Raw genomic sequence first — 12,037 nt, 5'->3', positions numbered from 1 at the left:
ACTACAAGGTTGCCACCTTCTGCTGTACCCAGTTACTAGGCACCTAGGCAGTAACTGGCTGACTTTAATTAGGCTAGGGAGGCTTTATCAGAGTGGGCGAGGACCATTGTTATTGGCCCTCGCCAGCCTAAATAACATCAGCCTGCTACCGCCTAGGCCCAGAAGTGCCATTTTTGTTGCTCCGGGCCTGTTGGTACTGGCTCTTCCCGACACCTCTGGGGTGGTGGGTACCGGGATAATTGGGGGTTAGCGCTAAGCCCTAGCATTGTAATGGATTCTGTCTACAAGTTGTCTTCCACAAAATGACACACCAGCAAAAATGCCAGAAAAAAAAGAAAAACTGACAAAACGCAAGAAAAAGCTGTGAGTTTTTCTGGCGTTTTTGCTGGTGGGAAAAAAAAAAACTCAGTTGAATCTGAGCCTCAAAGCAATAGAACAAAATACCTGTGTAATGGGCGCACTACTTTTTCCTGTGAGGTGCAGTTCAGGTGTAGAAATAGAACTCTGTGGAGATTTAGAACTTGGTTTCCACAAGTACTGAATGGTAAATTTTGCACCAAATTTAGACCAAGCAAAATGACCTTAAAAAAAAATAAATGAATAAATAAAAAAAACTCTACCTACACCAACATTGATAAATGTCCCCCATTGATCGGAGTAAAATAATATTTTGGGCACTTGTTTAACACTTTAGGGGGCAGCTTACAGGTTGTTCGGAGTGGAAAATGCACTGACAGCTCTCACATCAGAAGAAAAGGAGTAGTCCAGCATCTTAAGGTGCAAAAAAGCAGGAACTCTTCATTCAGATCAATAAAACAGCATCCCAAGCAGAGCACAAACATCGACGTGTTTTAGACCATGCAAGTCATGGCACTACAAATGACCACAAAGGTTGAATTTATAGCGGTACTATAGGTCACATGATACATGACATCACAGCAGGTAAAATCTAGTGGACAAAAGTAAAATCTGGAGACCAGACTGGAAGCAAAATGGAATGTATAATCGTATGCAAACAAAGGAAAACACTATATAAAAAAGAAAAATATATATAGAAAATTAATAACAAATATACACAGTAGGTGAATCAATATGTACATTTTAGATCATGAGATTAATGCCTTTAACCCCTTAAGGACGCAGGACGTAAATGTACGTCCTGGTGCGGTGGTACTTAAAGCACCAGGACGTACATTTACGTGTCATGCCCGTGTCAAGCGTGGCTGATCCCGGCTGCTGATCGCAGCCAGGGACCCGCCGGCAATGGCCGACACCCGCGATCTCGCGGGTGTCCGCCATTAACCCCTCAGGTGCCGGGATCAATACAGATCCCGGCATCTGCGGCAGTGTTGCTGCGGGGATCCGATCATTCAGAACGCCGCACGGAGGTCCCCTCACCTTCCTCCGTTTGGCACCCGGCGTCTCCTGCTCTGGTCTGTGATCGAGCAGACCAGAGCAGAAGATAGCCGATAACACTGATCTGTTCTATGTCCTATACATAGAACAGATCAGTATTAGCAATCATGGTATTGCTATGAATAGTCCCCTATGGGGACTATTCAAGTGTAAAAAAAAAATGTAAAAAAATGTAAAAGTAAAAAAAAAGTGAAAAATCCCCTCCCCCAATAAAAAAGTAAAACGTCCGTTTTTTACAATTTTACCCCCAAAAAGCGTCGAATTTTTTTTATAGACATATTTGGTATCGCCGCGTGCGTAAATGTCCGAACTATTAAAATAAAATGTTAATGATCCCGTACAGTGAACGGCGTAAACGAAAAAAAAAAAGTCCAAAATTCCTACTTTTTAAATACATTTTATTTAAAAAAATATATAAAAAATGTATTAAAAGTTTTTAATATGCAAATGTGGTATCAAAAAAAAGTACAGATCATGGCGCAAAAAATTAGCCCCCATACCGCCGTTAATACGGAAAAATAAAAAAGTTAGAGGTCATCAAAATAAAGGGAACTTACTAATTTGGTTAAAAAGTTTGTGATTTTTTTTAAGCACAACAATAATATAAAAGTATGTAAAAATGGGTGTCATTTTAATCGTATTGACCCTCAGAATAAAGAACACATGTCATTTTTACCATAAATTGTACGGCGTGAAAACGAAACCTTCCAAAATTAGCAAAATTTTGTTTTAATTTCCCCACAAAAATAGTGTTTTTTGGTTGCGCCATACATTTTATGTTATAATGAGTGATGTCATTACAAAGGACAACTGGTCGCGCAAAAAACAAGCCCTCATACTAGTCTGTGGATGAAAATATAAAAGAGTTATGATTTTTAGAAGGCGAGGAGGAAAAAATGAAAACGTAAAAATTAAATTGTCTGAGTCCTCAAGGCCAAAATGGGCTGAGTCCTTAAGGGGTTAAAGGGGTACTCTGGTGAAAACCTTTTTTCTTTTAAATCAACTGGTGGCAGAAAGTTAAGCATATTTGTAAATTACTTCTATTAAAAAATCTTAATTCTTCCTGTACTTATTAGCTGCTGAATACTACAGAGGAAATTCTTTTCTTTTTGGAATGCTCTCTGATGACATCACGAGCACAGTTCTCTCTGCTGATGTTATAATAATAATACTTTACTTATTGTTGTCCTTAGTGGGATTTGAACCCAAGTCCCCAGCACTGCAAGGCAGCAGTGCTAACCACTGAGCCACCATGCTGCCCTTAGCATACATCTGCTATGCATGGTTGCTAAAACGGACAGAGATTTCAGCAGAGAGCACAGTGCTCGTGATGTAATCAGTGTTAAAAAAAAAAGAAAGGAATTTCCTCTGTAGCATTCAGCAGCTAATAAGTACTGGAAGGATTAAGATTTTTTAATAGAAGTAATTTACAAATATGTTTAACTTTCTGCCACCAGTTGATTTAAAAGAAAAAAGGCTTTCACCAGAGTACCCCTTTAATGCCGCGATCCTGCATCATATCGCTTCGGTCCCGGCGCTCATCAACGGCCGGGACCCGCGGTTAATACCACACATCGCCGATCGCGGCGATGTGCGGTATTAACCCTTTAGAAGCGGCGGTCAAAGGTGACCGCCGCTTCTAAAGTGAAACTGAAAGTATCCCGGCTGCTCAGTCCGGCTGTTCGGGACCGCCGCGGTGAAATCGCGGCGTCCCGAACAGCTGATCGGACACCGGGAGGGCCCTTACCTGCCTCCTCAGTGTCCGATCGACGAATGACTGCTCCGTGCCTGAGATCCAGGCAGGAGCAGTCAAGCGCCGATAATGCTGATCACAGGCGTGTTAATACACGCCAGTGATCAGCATAGGAGATCAGTGTGTGCAGTGTTATAGGTCCCTATGGGACCTATAACACTGCAAAAAAAAATTTAAAAAAAAAGTGTTAATAAAGATCATTTAACCCCTTCCCTAATAAAAGTTTGAATCACCCCCCCCTTTTCCCATAAAAAAAATTTAAGTGTAAAAAAAAAAAAAAAATAAACATATGTGGTATCGCCGCGTGCGTAAATGTCCAAACTATAAAAATATATCATTAATTAAACCGCACGGTCAATGGCGTATGCGCAAAAAAATTCCAAAGTCCAAAAAAGCGTATTTTGGTCACTTTTTATACCATTAAAAAAATGAATAAAAAGTGATCAAAAAGTCCGATCAAAACAAAAATCATACCGATAAAAACTTCAGACCACGCCGCAAAAAATGAGTCCTCATACCGCCCTGTACATGGAAAAATAAAAAAGTTATAGGGGTCAGAAGATGAAATTTTTAAACGTATACATTTTCCTGCATGTAGTTATGATTTTTTCCAGAAGTGCGACAAAATCAAACCTATATGAGTAGGGTATCATTTTAACCGTATGGACCTACAGAATAATGATAAGGTGTAATTTTTACCGAAATATGCACTGCGTAGAAACGGAAGCCCCCAAAAGTTACAAAATGGCGTTTTTTTTTTTCGATTTTGTCGCACAATGATTTTTTTTCCGTTTCGCCGTGCATTTTTGGGTAAAATGACTAATGTCACTGCAAAGTAGAATTGGCGATGCAAAAAATAAGCCATAATGTGGATTTTTAGGTGGAAAATTGAAAGGGTTATGATTTTTAAAAGATAAGGAGGAAAAAATGAAAGTGCAAAAACGGAAAAAACCCTGAGTCCTTAAGGGGTTAAGATCCATTAGGATTCTCTATTAAAGGGTTTGTGTTTTAACCCCTTCAGGACCAAGCCCATTTTGGCCTTAAGGACCAGAGCGTTTTTTGCACATCTGACCACTGTCACTTTAAACATTAATAACTCTGGAATGCTTTTAGTTATCATTCTGATTCCGAGATAGTTTTTTCGTGACATATTCTACTTTAACATGGTGGTAAATTTTTGTGGTAACTTGCATCCTTTCCTTGTGAAAAATCCTAAAATTTGATGAAAAATTTGAAAATTTTGCATTTTTCTAACTTTGAAGCTCTCTGCTTGTAAGAAAAATGTATATTACAAATAAAAAAAAATTATTCACATATACAATATGTCTACTTTATGTTTGCATCATAAAAGTGACGAGTTTTTACTTTTGGAAGACACCAGAGGGCTTCAAAGTTCCGCAGCAATTTTCCAATTTTTCACAAAATTTTCAAACTCACTATTTTTCAGGGACCAGTTCAGGTTTGAAGTGGATTTGAAGGGTCTTCATATTAGAAATACCCCATAAATGACCCCATTATAAAAACTACACCCCCCAAAGTATTCAAAATGACATTCAGTCATCATTTTAACCCTTTAGGTGTTTCACAGGAATAGAAGCAAAGTGAAGGAGAAAATTCACAATCTTCATTTTTTACACTCGCATGTTCTTGTAGACCCAATTTTTGAATTTTTACAAGGGGTAAAAGGATAAAATGTATACTTATATTTGTAGCCCAATTTCTCTCGAGTAAGCACATACCTCATATGTCTATGTAAATTGTTCGGCGGGCGCAGTAGAGGGCTCAGAAGGGAAAGAGCGACAAGGGGATTTTGGAGAGTACGTTTTTCTGAAATGGTTTTTGGGGGGCATGTTGCATTTAGGAAGCCCCTATGGTGCCAGAACAGCAAAAACCCCTCACATGGCATACCATTTTGGAAACTAGACCCCTTGAGGAACATAACAAGGAATAAAGTGAGCCTTAATAACCCACAGGTGTTTCACGACTTTGGCATATGTAAAAAAAAAAAAAAATTCCACTAAAATGTGTGTTTCCCCCCAAATTTCACATTTTTGCAAGGGTTAATAGCAGGAAATACTCCCCTATATTTGTAACCCCTTCTCTTCTGAGTATAAAGGTACCCCATAAGTGGACCTGAAGTGCACTATGGGCGAACTACAATGCTCAGAAGAGAAGGAGTCATATTTGGCTTTTTGAGAGCAAATTTTGCTCGGGGGGCATGTCGCATTTAGGAAGCCCCTATGGTGCCAGAACAGCAAAAAAAAAACACATGGCATACCATTTTGGAAACGAGACCCCTTGAGGAACGTAACAAGGGATACAGTGAGCATTTGCCCCCCCCCACTGGTGTCTGACAGATCTTTGGAACAGTAGGCTGTACAAGTTTTCATTTTCACGGACCACTGTTCCAAAGATCTGTCAGACACCTGTGGGGGGTAAATTCTCACTGCACCCCTCATTACATTCCGTGAGGGGTGTTGTTTCCGAAATGGGGTCACATGTGGGGTTTTGTTTTTTTTTGCGTTTGTCAAAACCGCTGTAACAATCAGCCACCCCTGTGCAAATCACATCAAATGTACATGGCGCACTCTCCCTTCTGGGCCTTATTGTGCGCCCCCAGAGCACTTTGCGCTCACATATGGGGTATCTCTGTAGTCGGGAGAAATTGCGTTACAAATTTTGGGGGGCTTTTTTCCCTTTTACCTCTTGTGAAAATGTAAAGTATAGGGCAACATCAGCATGTTAGTGTAAAAAATTTAATTTTTTTACACTAACATTCTGGTGTAGACCCCAACATTTCCTTTTTATGAAGGGTTAAAGAAGAAAAAGCCCCCCAAACCTTGTAACGCAATTTCTCCCGAGTACGGCGATACCCCATATGTCGCCCTAAACTGTTGCCTTGAAATACGACAGGGCTCCAAAGTGAGAGCGCCGTGCGCATTTGAGGCCTAAATTAGGGATTTGCATAGGGGTGGACATAGGGGTATTCTACGCCAGTGATTCCCAAACAGGGTGCCTCCAGCTGTTGCAAAACTCCCAGCATGCGTGGACAGTCAACGGCTGTCCGGCAATACTGGGAGTTGTTGTTTTTCAACAGCTGGAGGCTCTGCTTTGGAAACAGTGGCGTACCAGACGTTCTTATTGGGGAGGGGGGCTGTGTAGGGGTATGTGTATATGTAGTGTTTTTAACTTTTTATTTTATTTTGTGTTAGTGTAGTGTTTTTAGGGTACAGTCACATGGGCGGGGGATTACAGCGAGTTTCCCAGCGCAAAATTTGCTGCATCTCAAGATGCGAGAAACCCACTGTAAAAGCCTCGCCCATGTGAATGTACCCTGTATATTCACAGGGGGGGGGGGGGGGGGTGCACCAGCTGTTGCAAAACCACAACTCCCAGCATGCATGGTCTGTTAGTGCATGCTTGGAGTTATAGTTTTGCAACAGCTGGAGGCACACAGGTTAGGAAACACTGAGTTAGAAACAGACAATGTTTCCCAACCAGTGTGCCTCCAGCTGTTGCAAAACTACAACTCCCAGCATGCCCAGACAGCTGAAGAGCATGCTGGGAGTTGTAGTTCGGCAACATCTGAAGGGCCAGATGTTGCTGAACTAAAACTCCCAGCATGCCTGGACAGTCAGTGCATACTGGGAGTTGTAGTTTTGCAACAGCTGGAAGAGCACAGATTGGAGACCATTATACAATGGTCTCCAAACTGGGGCCCTCCAGATGTTGCAAAATTACAACTCCCAGCATGCATGGTCTGTTAGTGCATGCTGGGAGTTATAGTTTTGCAACAGCTGGAGGCACACAGGTTAGGAAACACTGAGTTAGAAACAATGTTTCCCAACCAGTGTGTCTCCAGTTGTTGCAAAACTACAACTCCCAGCATGCCCAGACAGCTGAAGGGCATGCTGGGAGTTGTAGTTCGGCAACATCTGAAGGGCCAGATGTTGCTGAACTAAAACTCCCAGCATGCCTGGACAGTCAGTGCATGCTGGGAGTTGTAGTTTTGCAACAGCTGGAAGAGCACAGATTGGAGACCATTATACAATGGTCTCCAAACTGGGGCCCTCCAGATGTTGCAAAACTACAACTCCCAGCATGCCCAGACAGCCAAAGGCTGTCTAGGCATGCTGGGAGTTGTAGTTTTCAGACTCCTAGAAGCAGCAGTGAAGATCTTCACTGCTGCCTCTGAGGACCACATACTTACCCGTCGCTGCTCGTCCACGTGGCCGGTCCCGCGCTGCTCCTCGGTCCCGCCGCTGGATCAGGTAAGTCCGCCGGTCCCCACGTGTTCCCACCGAATGCCGCAGGTCCCCGCGAGCCCCTGCAGCCTTCGTCCCCCGTTCTGCCTGACTTCCAGGGGCGGGCAGTGCGGGGGATCTGAACTTTCACCCCAGATCATTGTGATTGGTCCACAGGGACCAATCACAGTGATCGCTGACCAGGACCATCAATGGATGGTCCTGGGGGTGAAGCAGAAGTTGTCCCCTGCTGGAAACAGCGGGACTTCTGCCAGTTAACCCGTGCGATGCTGCGCATCGCCGGGTTAACTGAATGTCATTTATAAACGCCGGGATGCGCGAACGCACTGCACAACCCGGCGTTTATATATGACATTCTGCGGGAAGGGGTTAAATCACCACCCTTGAGGTGATTTAGTCATTTTGAAGTCGGCCATTTTGAATCCAACTTTTGTTTTTTCAATTGGAAGAGGTTCATGTGACACATTAAACTTATTGGGAATTTCACAAGAAAAACAATGAGTTATTTACAAGTTTCTGACCACTTATAAAATGTGTTCAATGTGCTGCCCATTGTGTTGGATTGTCAATGCAACCCTCTTCTCTATATACTGCTATATACTACTATATACACCGCAGGAGAAATGCTAGCACAGGCTTCCAGTATCCGTATACACTGCTATATACTACTATATACACCGCAGGAGAAATGCTAGCACAGGCTTCCAGTATCCGTATACACTGCTATATACTACTATATACACCGCAGGAGAAATGCTAGCACAGGCTTCCAGTATCCGTATACACTGCTATATACTACTATATACACCGCAGGAGAAATGCTAGCACAGGCTTCCAGTATCCGTATACACTGCTATATACTACTATATACACTGCAGGAGAAATGCTAGCACAGGCTTCCAGTATCCGTATACACTGCTATATACTACTATATACACTGCAGGAGAAATGCTAGCACAGGCTTCCAGTATCCGTATACACTGCTATATACTACTATATACACCGCAGGAGAAATGCTAGCACAGGCTTCCAGTATCCGTATACACTGCTATATACTACTATATACACCGCAGGAGAAATGCTGGCACAGGCTTCCAGTATCCGTATACACTGCTATATACTACTATATACACCGCAGGAGAAATGCTGGCACTGGCTTCCAGTATCCATATACACTGCTATATACTACTATATACACCGCAGGAGAAATGCTAGCACAGGCTTCCAGTATCCGTATACACTGCTATATACTACTATATACACCGCAGGAGAAATGCTAGCACAGGCTTCCAGTATCCGTATACACTGCTATATACTACTATATACACCGCAGGAGAAATGCTAGCACAGGCTTCCAGTATCCGTATACACTGCTATATACTACTATATACACCGCAGGAGAAATGCTAGCACAGGCTTCCAGTATCCGTATACACTGCAATATACTACTATATACACCGCAGGAGAAATGCTAGCACAGGCTTCCAGTATCCGTATACACTGCTATATACTACTATATACACCGCAGGAGAAATGCTAGCACAGGCTTCCAGTATCCGTATACACTGCTATATACTACTATATACACCGCAGGAGAAATGCTAGCACAGGCTTCCAGTATCCGTATACACTGCTATATACTCCGCAGGAGAAATGCTAGCACAGGCTTCCAGTATCCGTATACACTGCTATATACTACTATATACACCGCAGGAGAAATGGTAGCACAGGCTTCCAGTATCCGTATACACTGCTATATACTACTATATACACCGCAGGAGAAAAGATGGCACTGGCTTCCAGTATCCGTATACACTGCTATATACTACTATATACACCGCAGGAGAAATGCTAGCACAGGCTTCCAGTATCTGTATACACTGCTATATACTACTATATACACCGCAGGAGAAATGCTAGCACAGGCTTCCAGTATCCGTAGTTTCAGGTGCCGCAGAATGGGCAAAACAAAAATTGGAACAGGACCCTCAGTTTACGCAGAAGATTTTGTTCAGTGATGAGGAAACTTTTATGTGAATGGTGAAGTTACCAAACAAAACCACTGCTATTGGTCTGACACTAACCCACATTGTATAGATCCCTCCCCACAAAAATTGATGGTATGGTGTGGTATATGGGGTATAAAGATAGTGGGGCCATTCTTCATCAATGGAAACCTCAAGGCCACTGGATATGTGAAATTGCTACATGATGATGTGTTTCCCTCTTTATGCACTGAAGCTGGCATGTTCCCTGAGTTTTTCCAGCAAGATGGTGACCACCACATTATGGGTGTCAGGTCCGAGCATTCCCAGATAAACAGTTTCCTTGAAAGTGGATTGGTCGTCGTGGGCCAGTTGAATGGCCCCCAAGGTCTCCCGATCTGACTCCCATAGACTTTTATCTTTGGGGTCATCTGAAGGCATTTGTCTATGCTGTGAAGATAAGAGATGTGCAGCACCTGAAACTACAGATACTGGAAGCCTGTGCTAGCATTTCTCCTGCGGTGTATATAGCAGTATATAGCAGTGTATACAGATACTGGAAGCCTGTGCTAGCATTTCTCCTGCTGTGTATATAGTAGTATATAGCAGTGTATACAGATACTGGAAGCCTGTGCTAGCATTTCTCCTGCGGTGTATATAGTAGTATATAGCAGTGTATACGGATACTGGAAGCCTGTGCTAGCATTTCTCCTGTGGTGTATATAGTAGTATATAGCAGTGTATACAGATACTGGAAGCCTGTGCTAGCATTTCTCCTGCGGTGTATATAGTAGTATATAGCAGTGTATACGGATACTGTAAGCCTGTGCTAGCATTTCTCCTGCGGTGTATATAGTAGTATATAGCAGTGTATACGGATCCTGGAAGCCTGTGCTAGCATTTCTCCTGCGGTGTATATAGTAGTATATATCAGTATATACGGATCCTGGAAGCCTGTGCTAGCATTTCTCCTGCGGTGTATATAATAGTATATAGCAGTGTATACAGATACTGGAAGCCTGTGCTAGCATTTCTCCTGCGGTGTTGCTATCAGTGTGTGAAGAGTGGGAGAAGAGGGTTGCATTGACAATCCAACACAATGGGCAGCACATTTTATAAGAGGTCAGAAACTTAAATAACTCATGAAAGTATAAAGTTACGTTAAAACCAATCACATCATTGTTTTGCTTAAGAAATTCCCAATAAGTTTGATGTGTCACATGACCCTCTTCCTATTGAAAAAACTAAAGTTGGATTCCAAATGTCCGACTTCAAAATGGCCGCCATGGTCACCACCCATCTTGAAAAGTTTCCCCCCTCACATATACTAATGTGCCACAAACAGGAAGTTAATATCACCAACCATTCCCATTTTATTAAGGTGTATCCATATAAATGGCCCACCCTGTGTAAAGAGACAAAAGTCAAAAGTGCCAAGTGTGTGCTTTATGGTTACCCATAAGGTGCTCAATCTGTACCCTTTTTTTAAAGGGGTACTCCACTGGCCAGCGTTCGGAACATTTTAGTTCCGAATGCTGTGTGCGCTCTGCGGAGGCGACCACGCCCCCTCATGATGTCAGGCCACGCCCTCAATGCAAGTCTATGGGAAGGGGCGTGGCTGCTGCCACGCCCCTTCCCATAGACTTGCATTGAGGGGCATGGCCGACCCCCGCAGAGTGCACACGGCTGACAAGTAGAGTACCCCTTTAAGTGTAAAAGTAAATGACACCTTATAGACTCAAAAACAGGATTTTACTAATGCAATGATGATATAAACTGGGGAAATTAGTTAAATATATCACTATTAGTCAAAACTAGCATCGAATATCTATAGATTTGTCTTCAAACATGGAGCGTGTTCCTTTAAAGGGGTAGTCCGGCGCTAAGACATCTTGTCCCCTATCCAAAGGATAGGGGATAAGATGCCTGATCATGGGGGTCCCTCCGCTGGGGACCTCCGTGGTCTTGCACGCAGCACACCGTTACAATCAGTCCCCGGAGCACGTTCGCTCCGGGTCTGATTACTAGCGATCACTGGGGCCAGAGCATTGTGACATCACGGCCGTACCCCCGCCCCCATGTGACATCACGCTCCGCCCCCTGAATGCAAGCCTATGTGAGGGGGCGTGACAGCTGTCACGCCCACTCACATAGGCTTGCATTGAGGGGGTGGAGCGTGTCACAATGCGGGGGCGGGGCCATGACGTCACAATGCTCCAGCCCCCGTGATCGCCAGTAATCAGACCCAGAGTGAACGTGCTCCGGGCACTGATTGTAAGGGGGTGCAGCGTGCAAAATCATGTGGGTCCCCAGCGGCGGGACCCCTGCGATCAGGCATCTTATCCCCTATCCTTTTGGATAGGGGATAAGATGTCTTAGCGCCGGAGTACCCCTTTAAAGCTCAGTACCATTGTGGAATAGTCAAATCTCTACAATATTTTATATCTTATGAGCAGGGCCGTTTGAAGGAATTTGGGGGCCCCAAGCAAAATGGACATGGAGGCCCCCCCCTTTGATGATCACGCCGGCGTTACTATGTCCTGATGCGGCCCTTGAATTCTGGGAGCGCAACGTGAGCGAACGTCGATACGACGCACATTAGCTGCAGCAGAGTTCCC

Source organism: Hyla sarda, chromosome 3 (genome assembly GCF_029499605.1).
Source record: "Hyla sarda isolate aHylSar1 chromosome 3, aHylSar1.hap1, whole genome shotgun sequence".
Lineage (NCBI taxonomy): Eukaryota > Metazoa > Chordata > Amphibia > Anura > Hylidae > Hyla > Hyla sarda.
Note: the sequence above shows the minus strand (reverse complement) of the source record.